General features: G+C 37.6%; 1 protein-coding gene and 1 non-coding gene across 12 annotated transcripts in view; one reads left to right on the forward strand and one right to left on the reverse strand.

Annotated features, from left to right (window-relative positions):
* FOXP1 (forkhead box P1) overlaps positions 1-18,365 on the reverse strand; it is a 612,918-nt gene that overhangs the window by 271,874 nt on the left and 322,679 nt on the right. The gene's annotated exons all lie outside the window — the stretch shown is intronic.
* LOC137096487 (small nucleolar RNA SNORA17) lies at positions 18,004-18,109 on the forward strand. Its single transcript, XR_010909487.1, has one exon. It is a non-coding gene; the product is annotated as a small nucleolar RNA SNORA17 (small nucleolar RNA).

Genomic DNA, 18,365 nt, shown 5'->3' on the forward strand with positions numbered 1-18,365 from the left:
TGGGGCACTTTGAATGTGATTTTCCTGCTTCTTGGCAGGGGTTTGGACTGGATGGCCCACAGGGTCTCTTCCAACTCTTTGATTCTATGATTCTGTATACCTCTCCCCCATCTGTCATCTTATGAGCATAGCATTTTTGGACATCAGTAGATGTTCAACATAACCTGTGATTATCAGATCAGGTACAAATTAATGGGCTGAAAGATTTGGGAATTGGAGGTAATTTCTAGTCCTTCTCTGTAAAAATGGAGTATTGTGTTCTAGTATCCTTTCACACAACGCAATTCAGCACTGCAATTCCACTTTAGACATCATGACTGTATCATCCTACAAAATCCTGGGCTTTGTACTTTAATAAGACTCAAGAGCTATCTGGAAGTTTCTAAAACTGTGCTTTCCAGATGTGTGTTTGGACTTTGGTTCCCATAATTCCTAACAGCAGATAAACTGGCTGGGATTTATGGGAACTGAAGTCCAAAACACCAGGAGAAGCACAGTTTGAGAAACACTGCTCTAAACTAACTCTTAATCACTAGAGTAGTGGACTCAATGGAGACCCATGATACATTTGAAAACAATCACAAGGGTTGGAACTGGGCTTAATGGATGAGGAAAGAAGACCTTCTACAACAGAGATCCTCAAACTTTTTCAGCAGTCCCTCAGACTGTTGTAGGCCCAGACTATAGTTTGAAAAAAATATGAACAAAATCCTATCCTCACTGCATGGAACTTATTAGTACAAAAAACATTAAAAAAAACAATTCAATATTTAAAATTAAAAACAACTTTAACCAACATAAACTTACCAGCATTTGAAAGGGAAGTGAGGGCCTGCTTTTCGCTGATAAGATAATCAAGCTAATTAGGATTGTCGTGTGCCTTCAAGTCATTTCAGACTTAGGGCTACCCTGGGTCTAAAGAAGGCATGGGCAAACTAAGGCCCGGAAGATGGAAGTCGCATGGTTTGCCCTCCCTCCTGGTATAATGCCGAGAAGACTGTCCAAAGATCGGGGGGGGGGGAGGACTGGGGCAGTCACCACATGTCTCGTTTTCCTCCTGGCATAAGGATGGGTTGAGCAGCCTGAGTATGACCCGGGGCCTGCCCCACCCTCTGGGGTTCTTCCCACCCATCACATGCCCAGCCACCTTCCCTCCTGGCCTGGTTCTCTCAGTCAAGCCTAGAATGCGGCCCCAAGGCATAAAAGTTTGCCTATGCCTGGACTAAAGTTTAGGGCAGGGAGAGGACAAAGGACATTGGAAGGCCTTAACTGCCCCATGGGCCTTAGTTTGGAGACCCCTGTTCTACAACATACTGAGCCCAATTGATGTAGCAAAATAATGATCATGATATGTCACTGAAGGCCAAACTAAAAGTTGACAGTGGCTTGTCCATGTATCATACATAAAAGTCACAGTAGATTATCACTTATCCAACCTCTGCTCATCCAACATTCTGTATTATGCAACACAGTCTGCCTCCCGCCCAGATCCACTGTTGTTTCAATACATTGCAATGTTTTGGTGCTAAATTCATAAATACAGTAAATACTACATAATGATACCGTGTATTGAACTGCTTTTTCTGTCGATTTGTTGTAAAACATTATGTTTTGGTGCTTAATTTGTATATTTAATAGGCTTTTCCTTAATCCCTCATTATCCAACATTTTCGCTTACCCAACATTTTTGCTTATCCAACAATCTGCCGTCCCATTTATGTTGAATAAGCGAGACTCTACTGTATAAAACATTTACAAGTGTATGACTGGTACAAAATGGACACAGAGAAGTTTCAATCTACAACATCAAAGACAGCAGGGAAAAGCCTCTGCTCTTAGCACAAAAACCACCTTAAAGGTACTCCTCCCTCCTTTGTTCATGTGGAGTCCATGACCAGAAACAATAAAAATATTGGGGGTGGGGGATGCTCAAAGCTGAAGGAAGGTTGTATCTTATTCCTGCTGCTTATATTGTGATTGATCTTTGAACCTACTTATTTCCACTATTCAGGGTGACTTAATTTAGATCAAGGTGTCACATATAGTTTCTACCAGTGCCTACTTGGAACATTCAAATACTTTAAAAGGTGATTTGCTTCCATTGAGATAGAAATAAATATATCATGAATAAAAATATGTCATGAAATCTGAGTAAGGTATTTGCAACCTAACTTTGTGTATAAGGAACATTACAATATTAATTTCAACAACTACAGGTACAACCCTCATATAATACTTATGGTGTATGGAAATTAAGAAATCATAAAGTCCAAATCCTGGTACTAAAAGAAGAAATCTGTAGCTGAACAAATATACAGTATATGTGCTGTTAAGGACAGAAATTGGCAGTATTAATATAGAAATGAGCATCTTTGAAATTGCTCAAGATGAACTAGATAATGAAGATTGAAGGGAGAAAACATCTGACTAAATAACTAATCAAAACCTTCTCTATAAATTTGTTAATATTCCAAGGATCTAGAACTAGGTGAAAGTCCTCTGTCTTTGTACTAGATCAGCAAGAGTAGAACCAAAAAAAGTGGTTGTTCCAGTGTGCCTTCCCAGAATAAGGAAACTCCCAGCAATATGTCCCTAATTGCACTTTTTCAGTGATCTAGGACTGTCTGTATGCCCCATTCTTTTCCGAAATTCTATCCTAGTTATATTTCACCTGGTCTTGCTCAGCATTATTTTTAAATTTTTAGTTATTACATTTGGCCCAGCCATAGGTTTTTAAATGCTATTGTGTTATTGTTGATGTTTACTGCCTATTTTTTGTTTATGAGTTTTATTTTATTGTTTTCTATTACTGTTGTCGTTTTTTGCTGATGTATTGTGGGCCGCACCGAGTCCCTTGGGGAGATGGTAGCGGGATACAAATAAAGTTTTATTATTATTATTGTTATTATTATTATTACTATTATTATTATTATTATTATTTATTCCAAAAATGTATACGGTACTTACGAAATAGACCTCAGAGTCTGATATTCTGAAATCTGTGGTCCAGTCTAATCAGATTGTGGATAAGATTCACGGGTTCAACATGATGTTTTTCTCAACGTTCAGAAATTGGTGCACTATGTTTTGTTTTTTGTTTTTAAAAAAATGCTGATCACAAAGGAATGTGAGAAAAGAAAAAGGGCCAATGTTTTGTTTCGAAACCTTAAACTCCTGGTTTTAAGGAAGAAATTTTAATCTTAGACCAGAGGCAAGATTTCTATATGATATTCTCAAGCAGAAATTCAGTTGACTCCCCATGCTCAATCATGACCCTTCCCCCTGCCTAACATGTAACTCTTTTAATGTGGTTTGAATGAGCGTATATGTACACACACATCTGCAGTCTGTAAGCAAAGTAGAGTCCTCACGTGGCCCTGTAACCTTTGGATTAGTAGAACAAGAAGGTTCTAATGAACCCCCTTGGGTTCATGGTTCTCTAACTTGGATAGTAAACATTAGTAAACACACCCTTCATCAAAGGAAGGTCCTCAATGCAGGTTAAGTCATCTGGAAGCAACACTGGTGTTTTAAGTCATATATCAGGCCACTGCAATAAAAATTGATGTAGCTTTATAATTCTGTTAAATAACATGTTTCAACCTGGAAAATCTGGGCAAGTTATTTTTATATGCTTCCTGTGTCAGAGAGCCAGAGTAAAGGACACATTTCTGCACAAAACACATGGGTGTCTTTTTGTTCTATATAACAAAGTATATACTTCTCAACATCCACAGTACTTTTCTATCACAGGAATCTCAGCCACACAAAAACATTTTAATACGCAAAACAATATTTAGAAAGAATGTTTGTACTAGGTTCTTGTGGGTTTTTTCGGGCTATAGGCCAAGTTCTAGAGGCATTTCTCCTGACGTTTCGCCTGCATCTATGGCAAGCATCCTCAAGCATCCTCACTACCTCTGAGCCTCTGAGCCATCAAAGCCTTCGACAATACAATGTTTGTATTCTCTGAGAGGTGTTTGAAATCATAAAGCTCAAATTCAAAATGTGAAATCCAGGGCAAAGTGGAGCATGTAAAGTCTCTTATTTCAGCATTAAGACATCTCCGAATAGCCACTCAACATCGTCTTCTGCAGTCTTTTTTCCAGCATGTAAAATCACAGTTTATTCAGTACAAAGTAAGTAAGAAATGCATGATAAAAACTACAAGCATATCATTCAAATATTTTATTGGTCAAATAGATGGATGCTTTTATTAGTTCAACCTTTTTTTGTAATGGAGTGCCACTGATGACCCAGTGTTATCCTCTTTCCTAGCTATTAATCACACTCCTAAGAGCTCATTTTGCTTTAAAATCTTAAGAAATTGCCATAATTTAAAGACATGGTGTCTACCTAATGGGAAATGCTTCATAGATTGTATTGCTTCTTTTAACCATAGCATTATGGCAATGCTGACCACAGCGCTAAAGCATGAGAAAACGGATAGGAAATCTACATGTAAACTTTCTCTTGTATATGTGATTTGCTACTTCTTTACTGCCTTAGAATCACAGTGCTTAGGGAACTGCAGAATTCAAACTGCATGGCTTATGTAGGTTAAGACTATGAAAACATTCCCTGAGCAAATATAAAATAACAAACAAGTACATTTAAGAGGAGCCATAATACAAACAGTGAAGATGGCTTTTAAACAAATACTGTACTGAGATACATTCTTTATTTAGGTAGCTGAACAACTTTTATACCTTCTGAGTTAAAAATAAAAATAAAACTAAGATTATTTCTTGGTTGGAACTCACTTTTGCAGCAAACTACAAACAGCTGCACATCTATCTATCTATCTATCTATCTATCTACTTACCTACCTATTTATCTGTATGTATGTATGTGGCAGCTTTCTGATTGGCTCCCACTTCCACAGGCCACTGCAACACCCACAAATAACGTATCTGGACCAAATTTGGTACACATAACCCTCATGGCCCATTTTACTTCCTGGTGTGGTTTGGGGGAGTACGGACCACTGATGATGGGATCTGCAGTACTTTCAATCACTTCAGCTCCCACAGACCACTGCAACCCACAATAATGATGGATCAGGATCAAACTTGGCACACGGACCCCTCCCCCATGACCCACTCTACATCCTGGTGCGATTTGGAGGAGGATGGACCATGGATGATGGGACTTGCATATAGAAGTTGTAGTTCGCCCACACGCACTGAAGCCAGCTGATAATGAATCTAGACTGAACATGAGCACAAACACTGCCTTTATCAAATAACCTGTGCACCGCCAGGTCCCCAAACTAGTTTTAAATAAAAATCCATTAATTCACAGGATGATCATCTCCATCCGTAAAAATTGATATTAACAACATAGGGTGGAGTATTTTGTAAATACTGAATTCTTTGGAAAACACGTACACAGCAATTGCATTAGAAAAACAAAATGGGACATTTCATTTTAAAAAAATAGAGAGCATCTTTAAACATGTAAATGTGTAATTATCTTAACTGATTAAAAAAGAGGGTTATTTTTTCACCTCCCCATTAAAATATCAGTACCTAAAGTTGAATGAATATTTTCATAAATCACAAATTAAGAGTACCTGAATATTTTTACAAGGGTTAAAAATAAACATTGCCTATCCAGGTTGCTACTTACAGGTGAAAAATTCTGACCCAAATATTTATTACCATTACTCTTTTTTTTCTAAAACGGAACAATGCTTTTAAACATGAAAGAATAAAAGTTCATTAACTTGCGTTATTATGTTGCGTATCATTAGTTTACTGCTTTACAAGAAGTTATGCAAAGTGATTTCCAGCTTCCTTGCTGTAGTTCAAGATACCAAATATGACAAATGTGCAAACAGATAGCTTTTGTGAGTGGCATAAGGCAGCTTAGGAGGCCGATAATGGAATACAGAACCTTTCACCTGCATGTTGCCTCTGCAAATCCAGCTTGCTCTGTAGTGACCAAAAGTTATTACAGCCTGACAGCTCATCAACAGCCTTTGTGAAAGACAGCTTGGCAGCCTCAAAGTAGTTCATTACAGGTGAGATGTCCTCTTCACAAAGTCCCTCCCCCCCCCCCCCCCAGCACAACACACATGTGCAGACAGTAGGTTTTGTGGTACTGCCTGCCTGTAAAGCCTGGTCTGATGAATGTGCTTTGAAAGTTATTTTGTCTATTTAAGCAGGCCTCTTAAATAGTCGCTTCTGGTGTGAGAGAATTGGCTGTCTGCAAGGACATTGCCCAGGGGATGCCCATCAGATCTATCTCTCTATATATAAAAGTCAAGATAGGTATTTTGGTTTATTGGTTTGTACCACAAAGGTTCCAACATGGTTTGATGGATCTGGACAAAACTTGGCACACACCTCCTTCATTACATAACTTAAAATAATTGTGTGTTAAGTAGAATGAGAGAAAGGGAGGAATAATCCTGCAATCATGAGGCCTATGTGTGAGAAAGTGAGGGTAAGAAGAAACACCATGGCTTCAGATGATTATTCAAGCAGAAGGATGTTTGCAAGCAGAGCTGAGCAGCACACCTAACAATGGAAGTGAGATCAAGAGTATGATCCACATTTCTCAAACAACATGATATCTGCATCACCTCTACAGTTTACCACAATCAACTCTAAATATGCAGTGCTCAGCTGTGTTGCTCTAAACAGAAAATGAACAAGGCTAGTAAGCACATTTTTTTTAAAAAAATCTCAAAATATTTAAAGTAAGACAGTATGTTTTGTACTAATTTGTATGCTGAAGTGAGATGTTATTTATTGTTTGTAAACCAGAATTAAAACTGATGTGATAATGTAAAGCAGTGCTACTGAAATATGAAATAAAGCGGGTTTCTTTATCTGATACAACTATGTTTTCAAACTGTTTTAAAATGAATATTTTAATAATGGAAATGCATAGAGGAAAGTTAAAACACTTGATACATATTGTGAACCGTTGTACAACTATGAGTACATTCAAAACCTACAGGAAAACATTTACTTTCCAAACTCCAAACAGGATGTTTTTTCCCCCCAGAATGTGACTGCATTTAACAGAATTTAATTGAACTCCATCATTCTTTGAATGTTGTCAAGGGCTTGTTTCAGTAAAACATGTTCTCATACATATGTTTTAGATCTTTTCATATGGGTATGTTTTGTTCACAATAACAATGTATCATTGTTTTCATAGTTTTAAAGCAGTGTAAGCACAGTATGTCAAACATGAAAACAGGTCTGTTTTGTTCCATGAAAATAACAACGATATGTATATGTTAAAATGAAGTTCAAAAATCTAATTTCCAACACAAATCTATGCTAAATGCTTAGAACTGTTCCAGAATGTAAATGTAAATGTAAATGCAATTCTTGTGATCTAACAAGGGCCATGGTTTTCACACTACTAACAATGAGGTAAGTCTGTCTCTTAGGTGATTTGTTAAGCCACGCATCACAAGCAACTTTTCACTGAGTCTATGCCAATATTCCTATTTGCCTGGGTGGATTCGGCGCAGAAAGTGTAATGACGTTGCTTGCCTGGCAGAAGCATGGCAGGTATAACAGCAAGATTTTTAACATTATATTATCAGTAAAAAGAGAAATCCTTCCACTGCAAAAAGAACACAAACCCAAAGTAATCAATTCAACATCAGAGATTTTTTGATCACAGAAAATGTATTAAGGGTTCTGTCTGTGTGAAATACCTGTGCTCCCCAGCAATTTTTCCTGTGGTGCAAAACAGATAAGGTTGTTTCTTTAATGGTGGAGGGAAGAGGAGAGACATTACATCCATGTGAGCCCTGAATACTAGTAGGATTAAGCTTTTAACTCCAGTATATGTGTGTGATTCGAACTACATGGGCATTTTCAGTAGTGACAATTCTGATTACCTGTTGTTGCCCCTTCCCTCAAACACAATTTGAAAACTTTCTTTTCTTTTAACTATATTGGATGTATTATCATCATCACCACCACCACCATCATTATGCATTTATACACTGGCAACAATGTGAAGTTTACATGGGTGGTTAATTTGACAGCTACCTAATTTTGGCATTACAACAAAAGGACATGATACACATAAGAAAAAGAGGACTTCTGGACACCTCAAATATAGATAGATTCCCATTTTTATTACCAGGTCAAGTTAATCCAGTTTTATATCATTATCTATTGTGTTTGAAATGGCCATGTTAATAATTCTGAGCCATAATAGATGTCTGGTATTTTCTTTTCTTTTAAAGTAACACACTATCATCAGATTAAATAACACCAGAAGAATGTAATATTTGGCATCAGTAAAGGTTTCCCCTCAACATTAAGTCTACTTGATTCCGACTCTGTGGGGTGGGGGTGGTGCTCATCTCCATTTCTAAGCCAAAGAGACAGTGTTATCTGTAGAAAACCTCCAAGGTCACGTGGCCAGCATGACTGCATGAAGCGCCGTTACCATCCTGCAGAAGCGGTACTTATTGATCTAGTCCCATTCGCATGTTTTCAAACTGCTAGGTTAGCAGAAGCTGGGCTAATGATGGGAGCTCACCCTGTCCCAGTCAGTAAGTTCTGCAGCTTAGTGGTTTAACCCACAGTGCTACTGTGGCCATCAGTACTTAGCCCATACTCTAAAACTATACAGAATCATAGCATTGTTGAGTTGAAGATATCTCAGGGGCCATCTAGTCCAACCCATTCATGCCAAAATACACAACAAAGGCACTCCTGAGAGATACCCACCCACTGTTTTTAAAGATCTCCAAAGAAAGGGAGCCCTCTGATATCGTTTGTTGCACTAGCAAACAGGTCTTACAGTGAAGATTTTTTTCCTAATGGTGAAATAGAACCTCTTCTTGAAGTTTGAATCTATTGGTAGATGAAATATCAAGTTTTGAAAGGCAGGAGGAAGGCATCATGTATCACATTCTTCCCCCAAAATAGAGAAAAGGCAAAAAGATAGGTTCCTCCAAGGATCTCCTGAAATTTTATTACCTAAGCTTCTCTATAAATGAAGGAAATTAGGTAATGAAATGGAAAATGTCATTTAATGTAAACACGTTTAAAGTATCACACATTGGGGGGGGGGAGATCCTAACTCCCCATATCACAGAATGGGACTGTAACAGGAGTGATTAACTAGGAATAGGATAAAGAATGTGGTGAATAGCTTAAAACTGCTGACCCATGGTGTGACTGCTTGTGAACGTGGCAAATTCCTTGCTTGGGATCACTAAAAGCAGAATACAAAATGAAACCTTATACCTTTATATAGATCAAGCAACTTGTTCACACCATCTGGTTGAGCAAACTGAAACTCATCCATCAATAATAGACAGATGCATGGCTCAATTACCTCCTCAGAATCTACCCTTAATTTATGGAATCCACATCAAAATGCACCCAAGCTATTTTATTCAAGAATGTTTGCCAATTTAACACAGTGAGTTTCTGAGGACTCATTCTCAATAATCTGAGGTCTGGAACGTAATAGTCCCCTCACTTTACAAATGAAATGTGTTGGATAAGATTGTACAATGGAGAAAGTAAAGAATAGCATCTTTAGTATCCTCATCACAAGAGAATGGTTCTAAAATGGACACTAATCCGTATTCAGTTTATTTTCTCCACCATTGTTTTGGTCATGTACTCAAATGTTTCACTGCCTTGATCAATTAAGGGATCCATGTTCTACATTTATAAGCCATTGTGTTAATTCAGTTGGTCACCGCCACATTTCAGAGATCAATCACAGTTTCTCGAGGAAAGTGACCAGGTCATGCAATTTGGCAAATAGGAGTCCATATGTCACTGGTAAAACCCTTGCTCTGCATGTAATGACCCCGGTTGTGATGCCTTTCATGCCCCATGAAGACTCTCACTGTTTACTCCTAGTTAAGCCCTTTTTAGTTAGAGAGATTGATATTTTATGTACAGTTTCTGGGGGGTTAGTCTAGATAGCCTCTTTGCATTTGAAGCCTCCAACACCCTGCCCCTTTAAGAATCCTCTCAGAGGTAGAGCCTCAGGCAAGGCTTCTAGTTCTTGGAAGGAGGAGCTTTTTGTGACTGGAAGGTGAAGAGAGGGGAATAATAGATTTGGAAGAGACCTCATGGGTCATCCAGTCCAACCCACAACAGATGGCCATCCAGCCTCTGTTTAAAGGCTGTTTAAAGGGAAGGCTGGATGGTCCACAAATAACACATCCAGTCGGAGCTGTATGAGCTGTACTCAAGTCCGGTCAGAGTTGAATATTGATACCATCTTAGAAACAGTTACCATACAAGAAAGAGACAACAAGAAGAAATAAAGATTCAAGAGCCTCAGTTTGGTCAGAGCTGTATTTATCTCTCAGAGACTTTACCTCTCCTCATAAAGACTTTGTCGAAAGACTCAGGAGGAGAGAGAGTCTAAAAAGTATTGTCTGTTAATAAATTCTTCTTTGATTCAACTATATAGTCTCCAATCTATTCCTTGCGCAGCCAATTCACCTCGGAAGTAGCTAAGAGTACATGGGGAAGAACAATGGCCAATGTCACAGGTTAGTGAGGCTGGAAAAAACTTCCGTCTGAGGATTTTTCACAGTCAGGAGTACTGAGATACAGAACCAATTTCTCTGATTTATTATAAGAGATATGATAGATTATAACACTACATTAAATTGGATTGTTTTCTTCATTTTATTTTGGAAATCAGCTGATTTAAAGACTTGAATGAAGCTTTGGTAAAGTACTGTATTCCAAATATGCTATGTGCAATGTAAACTCATCTCAACAATTACACCATCATCACTGTAGGCTGTTCCCTCATGTAAAACAGTTTCAATTTAGACTGCATTTACCAGAGCTGTTACTAATTAATATGCAATATTTACAGTATTTCAAAAGTCTGACATTTCTATACAATTACCAGCAAAAACTGCAAAAACTAGATCAGGGACAAAGAGCCTTGAACTTTCTTTTTCTGGATTAGAGTATACACATAAAATGCCTATGAACTGTCAGGGAGATTCGTATAGGGAGCATATAAAAATAAAAAGTCACAACCAAATAGATTTCTTCAAAACTGTTTCTGAACTCAAAATCATTACTGGGTCCAGGCTTATGCTAGAACTTATCTATCGGTCTATTGAGTTCTCAGTAAGTCATGTGAAAGGAAGTCCTATGATAACATTTTCTGAGTCTTCTAGACATTTGATTAAGGAGTTATAAATCTTAAAGTCTGACTTGTCACAAGCATTGTAAGATTACACCCAAAGCTGTCAAGATTAAGTAAACTTGTCTTGTTCTGTTACAGGTCTTCCTGAGCCTTGTACCATAGATTAAAGATTTTTTTAAGATAAAAAAATGGTTGCCATCATGCCTGATGTAAAGGAGAGAAAGAGAAAAATAAACCAAAAGAGCAATAAACTAACTCCAGCAGAGATGTTTTAATCTCCACATTCTGAAATGTGTTTACCTATCTCCTATGTATAACATACTATCACTAAAATGAAATTCTTTATTTTGGATCTGCAATAATTAGTTTTGGCAAATGCATACTATGGATAAAACCAAGGTAATATTTTATATAAATTACCTTGGTTTTATCCATAGTGTGCATTTAGTGTCACATTCACTTAATTCAGAAGAGGTGAGTTACAAAACAACATATTATGTGCACAAGACACATTTAAATCTACTAGAAATTTGTGTATATAATTTTCATTTTTAGTCATGTTACCACTTTAAAAAACTAATTCAAAACTATAAACAACAACTATTGGTGTGAGCCAACCTGAAGTTTTTCTATTGGAACAGGGCTGTCACTTGCTGAATGTTCCTATGCAAAGGATGTAGGTCACTAGGATCTTCCCCCAATTTTGTAACAAAAGATTTGGTACCTAAGTTGGGAACTTACATGTTTCAGTTCCCTGGAAGCACTGAAATTATTGGGTTAAATAAAGACATGACAAGCAATAAATCAACCTGCTTTTTCTAGTGAGTTTTTACTCAGGTGTACTCTAAATGTGCACTAAACTGCAGCTCCATTAAGCAGTTACAATGAAGGTAAAGGGCATAAGGCTAAATACTACAGGACCTTGTATGGATCTTATAGCTTTAATGGAATCAGGTTTTTAACAACTCTTTTTCGTTAAATACAGTCAGTGTCAGGAGGATGCGTCCCACTCATAAAGCAGCGCAATGACAATGTACAGTGGCACTAATACAAGGACATAGTTCATCATGACATTTCCAGCAATTCCCAACTGATTAGGGTCATTATGTTGGAGGTCTGATTTATGTTGTCATTTCCTCTCACCGATCCTGCATCAATGAATCTTAATGAATTGGTAAATAAGGGTGAAGATTACACTCTATGACACTGAAACATTCCTCATTCTCAACACCCGAGATTTATGTAGCCAATTAGTGACTAACAGAGAAAATTGGCTGGCAGAAAAATAATATTCTTTATGGTACAAAATGGAAAAAGCTTTCTTGTTGAAGGGCAATGCCACAGCAAAAAGTCCATAAAGTCGCATGATATGTGGAAACACAAAAATATGTTTAAAATGTGCTGTAAGAGGATCGTGCCATAAAAATCTTCCTCTTTTTTTTTTTTTTTTACTGTGGAGGATTTTTTTTAGTTGTCTCATATTTTAAAGGTTATTGGTTTAATAAGTGATGCAGTATTTTACAAAGGAGGGAAAGTTTGCTTTTAGGCAGAAGAATGATGTTACACACTACGATGGTGGGTTAGAATAATTCCAATTTGGTTTATACCAAGAAACGAAAAAAATATGACAGACCCCTCTATCCTCCCTCCAGTTGTGACATGCATGCATGCATGATCACATCCTGCAACAGTAGATCAATTTCATCTTAAGCCTTGTAGAAATTGAAATATATTCAACACTCCATAATCAGACAGCACTATTTTCATTCTGATTAATTGGCAAGTATTCATGAAGTACAAAGTACACTCTGAAATACCAGGACTTCTTATTATTTTTTTTAAAAAATAGCCTAATCATTAACACAAAAATCATTCAGCTTACCAGGATTATTTTACATTCACCTGTTCATGACCTCATTACAAAACTAGGCAAAATGACTATCATAAACAGGAGAGGAGAAGGTAAAAAAATTCCCAGATGTAACATAATTGAGAAAATCTTGGTTTCACCTAATACTGAAGTGCAACTCTTCTGTAACTGATTGTGAATGTAAAATGTAACATGATATCCATAACTTAGGGGTACATTTAGTTGAACCTCTGTGTGTGCATATGTACATTGGTAGAAAATCCTTATATATAATTTAAAAAATAGCATTATCTCAACTATGGTCCAGTTTGTGTTTTCCTTTCCTTTTTTTGCATTCATCAACAACCAAAACTATCCAGGACCTATCAAAATCTTTTCTTTATCACCTTCTTTATCAAGACTAGCTGTGTCTTCATTATTCCTACCGCATTTACATTACATGGACTTTAGGGAAAAAATCCATATAGTTCATGAAGATATTCAGAAAATGCCCCGAATTGATTGAGGTATAGGACACGACCAACTAAGAAAACAAAACAAAACAAAAAGAGAAACAACATGTGCCTGATTTTAATCTGTGTCTGAACATGTGAATATCAGGATGAATTGGAAAGCATCAACAATTCACAATTCCTCAGCACCTAGGTATATGCTATGGAAAAGCATGCTGTCTTACATATTTTATTTGTATTGAAGTAACTACACGGTCCAGCTAAAAGGAATTCTCAATATTTTACGTATCATCCCTTCTCCCATATCATCAATTAACATTCACGTAAAAAAACAGTAAGAAAGGGATGCTTCTTGCAGTTTATGTTTGGGTTTTCTAATCTTCTATATCCAGGAACTTTTTTGACATCAATCTGTCTGCTGAAGAACTTTTGAACATAGCTGAGGATTCTAGTAACATTCTCAATTCATGAAAAATACAGATCGAGTCTGTTGGTCTGCCAATAGGCCAACAGCCAACAACAACCAGCACTGCCAGCAACCAATTAAATATCATAGAACATTCCTTTTGCAGAAAAAAGACCAACAGAGAAAAGCTGGTTTTTAAGGAATAACCACATCTACACCTCTCTAATCTTTATTTTTGAAGAATCTCTATTAAGCTTTCAGAGAACTCCAGGTTTGGAAGACCCTAATAAAAATCTGACATCTCTCTAATCTATCATTCTGTTTAGACAGTGGCCAAACAATTGCCTGTGGGAACACCATCAGTTGCACTCGATTCCGCGCAGAAACAAATGGAGCTATATGACTTCATTGTCACAGACCCATATTTTATGTTACAGATATATATTTTATCATGTATATCTAGAACTTGCCCAAGGATGCAGAATTATTGAATATTATATTTGTAGGGGATGTGTAGCTATCCAGAATGCTATTGCATTGCAACTTCCCCTCAGCCTTAGCCACTTAGCCCATGACGAAGGACAAAAAAATATGGTCCATAGTGCAGCTTCTGGTAGAGATTATTTATAAGACCATAACCTGTTGATAGTGGGCAATGACTTGAACTCTGAATGTTATAGTACTTTGAATTCAAAGGTCTTGCAAATATTGAACATGATTCTGCTCCTGAAAGACTCTTCTGCACTACAGCATTCCCAGTGAAGCTCCTGCCAAGCCAAGCATTGCTTTACATCCTTCAAAATGAGAGCCTGGAAGAAAAGCAGCATGCTATCATGCCCTACTGGTGATCAGCAAATATCTTTTGATTGCGAATTATTTGACCAGTTCAGAACCCATAATTCTGTGATTAGCAACAAATTCAGCATTTTTTAAAAAGTACTTGAGTGACATGTTTTAATTACCAACTTCTTTCTTAGTATTGCAATTGTCCTGGGGAAACACACTACAGGTTCAGGTGACTTTTGCATTTTGCTCCCTCCACTTTTAATGCAGGATCGTGTGAAAAAAATGCTGCTTTGTGTCATATAAATAACTACCTGTACTTATAAGAGCACTGTTCATATTTTTCTTTTAAAAACAAACCAACAGGAAAACAAGATTGCAGGGGAAATCAGCCCATCTTTCAGCTTTGAATATTTCAAGAAGTGAGAAATAACTAGAATAACAAAACTATACAACAGCCTATTCCTACTGTGGAAAAAGGAAAAGGGCTGACCAAGGGAAAGATGAATGGATGGCATCCTTGAAGTGACTGGATTGACTCTGAAGGAGCTGGGGGTGGTGACGGCCGACAGGGAGCTCTGGCGTGGGCTGGTCCATGAGGTCACAAAGAGTTGGAAATGACTGAACGAATAAACAACAAAAAAATTCCAACTCTGAGGTCTCTAAAAATTGTTGGGATAAAACCCAACAGCGAGCATTGATGTAATACCATTTTGAGGAACCTAAGATTGGTAAAGACTGAGGCATACTTTTGCAGATGTGGTTATTTATGGTATTGCAGAAGAGTCTCTCTTATCCAACCTTTGCTCATCCAATGTTCTGTATTATCCAGTGAAGTCTGCTTCCCACCCAGATCTACAGCTGTTTCAATACTTTGCAATGTTTTAGTACTAAATTCGTAAATATAGTAATTGCTACATAATGTTACCATGTATTGAACTGCTTTTTCCATTGATTTGTTGTAAAACATGACGTTTTGGTGCTTAATTTGTGAAATCATAACGTAATTTGACATTTAATAGGCTTTTCCTTAATCCCTCTTGGAGGACACTTAAATACAAAGGTGCACAACACTTTTAAAGGGGGGCTGGGATTTTGTTTCTAGTCCACTGAGCCAGGAAGCAAACCTAAGTGTATGTTCACTCAGTGCAAAATCCTTATGAGCTTTTCTTCCAATACTGTCACAAATTATTCAGTTACATGTCTGAGATCAGTGCTAATGTATGGGGAACTTTCTTATACAAACTCTACACACATCTATACTGACCACTTAGTCATAGAAACAAGCCGTTTCAGTGTGTGGATGACTATATTGGTAATCCTGGAACAAGTTCGAAGCCGGAATAATGCCTACATGCATCATAGAGGCTGCCCTTGAACCAGTTCCAGGATCTGCAGTACCTGAATCCTCACAGCTTTGAAAAATGCTATTTTTTTCTCCCATCGCCCTGCATTGGAATGAGCATGTATATATCAGTGGAGTACTTTGGGTGTCCACACAGCTATTCACATTCTACAAAACCAATTTTGCCATGCAATGTGGTTTATAATACAGTACACTGATGGGCACTGCAGGCTTTATTTCTGGGTTTGCTTATCTCAGTATAAAGGGCTTAAAGCATGCTGTAGCATGTTTTCACATCACATGTTGTATGCTGCCATACTTAGAAGCTGCTTCCAAGCTGCATTAAATGCTCAATATAGATGTGCTCTACGTCATATTGTGGGGGAAGAGTCACTGGAAACCAAATAGATTGTGATGCCAATACATGAAGAAAAGAGGGAATATGTTTTCTAAATGGAAAGTGGTAAAACCATATAGAACTGATAAATTCAGCAACTTTTTAAACTAGTAAGTGCCAAAGTCCCTTCCCTATTTGCATTAAGCAAATTCCAACTAACTGGTTGGAATTTGCATGCACAAATGAGATGACCACTACTGTTTAAATTCAACATTTCCAAAAGGTAATCTTTTAATGGAATAATAAGACAAGGAGGAGGAGGAGGAGGCAACGACAACGACTTTATTTGTATTCTTCCCTATCTCCCCTAGGGGACTCTTCTTCCACTTCCTATGTGCCCTTTTAAATTGCTGAAATTTGAAAACTTCTTTTTCAAACATATACTTCTCATTCTCATCAGCCTGAAAAGAGAATAATTGTTTTTGCTATTTCATAAAATATAGCTGATGCTTTGATATGAATTCTATGATATTAAACATATCTTAATGGCCAAGCAGCACATGGAAATATAATATTGAAGGAATAAATTAATTCTGCCAAGTACGTACAGCTGTGGATTATTCTTCCAAACAAAGCTGCAGAGATATTTTTATGTATCCTCCTCTAATATTTGCAAATCATAGTTCCTATCCCCTCTGAGCAGGCATTTTTCATATCTCCAAGTCTCACCTATACTATTCTGTTGCCTACAAAATAGTGTAACAAGACAAACCAATTTTACAGCTTTGTGGGTAGATCAAAATAAGCAATTTTAATGAAAATAAGTAGGGTCTTTTGAGTCTCTGCTTCTACTGATAGAGGCATTTTATCTTCTCTCTTAAGGTCCCAATGAGTGAGGAACTCTGGTAAGCATACTCTTGCTTAGCCATTTTCTTATTCTCAGGTTCAGGCATAGTGCCTGGAATAGGTTCCAACTCCTTAGCAGACACTGATTTGGCTGTGGGAAACCATCTCCCACTGTGAGGACCAGATCATGGTACCACCCAAACAAGAAAACTGGTCTATACTCTGAATAGCTGTAACACTTGATACAATAGAGAATATCCCCAAAATCCTCTTCAGATAGTTTTAACTGGTTGAGTTATTAAATGGACAACAGGCGAGCCAGATACAAAAATGAGCTTTGGAAGTGTGAGTGTACCACCTTATCTGCTCAGAAAATATTTATATGGTACTATTAAGTACCAATAGTTTACAGATGCATTCCCCAACCTAGTGCTACAGAGATGCTCTATATTGTTCTTGCGTGCCTTCAACGTGTTATTCCAACTTAGGATAAGTCTAAAGTGTATTTATTTCTGGTTTTTCTTGGCATGATTTGTTATATAACATTTTCCATTGCCTTCCTCTCAAGGTGAAAGTGTGTGAGACTTCAATGGTAAAGAATGATTCAAACCCTGATCTCCAAGAGTGGAAGCCCAACACTCATACCAGTACACTACACAGGCCAAAACAATATAGATTGCAGTTCCTCTCATCCCTCTTTTGCTACCATCCGGTTAGTGACACACACATAGTCCTAAGTCACTCTTACACCACATGTGTCATTATGGAGGCTGGAGTTCTCTTCCATCTCCTCCAACAACAAAAGGCCCCCCTTGGACCCATCATGTAGTTGTTGCAGCTGTCCCCACTTTCCACCAGTCAGTGGCTGGTGGAAAGTGGGGGACAGAGAATAGTCAGGTTATGTTCCTCTAGCCCAGGGATGGGCAAACTTCAGCCTTCCAGATGTCTTGGACTTCTACCATTCCTAGCAGCCGATAAGATGGCTAGGATTTCTGAAAGTTGAAGGTCAAAAAAATTGGAGGACACCTCTCTGGATGTAGATAAACTCTCTGGATGTAGATAAACTACAACTCCAACACTCAAGGTCAATGCCCACCAAACCCTTCCAGTATTTTCTCTTGGTCATGGGAGTTCTGTGTGCCAAGTTTGGTTTGATTCCATTGTTGGTGGAGTTCAGAATGCTCTTTTATTGTAGGTTA

The sequence above is a fragment of the Anolis sagrei genome, chromosome 2 (assembly GCF_037176765.1).
Source record: "Anolis sagrei isolate rAnoSag1 chromosome 2, rAnoSag1.mat, whole genome shotgun sequence".
NCBI lineage: Eukaryota > Metazoa > Chordata > Lepidosauria > Squamata > Dactyloidae > Anolis > Anolis sagrei.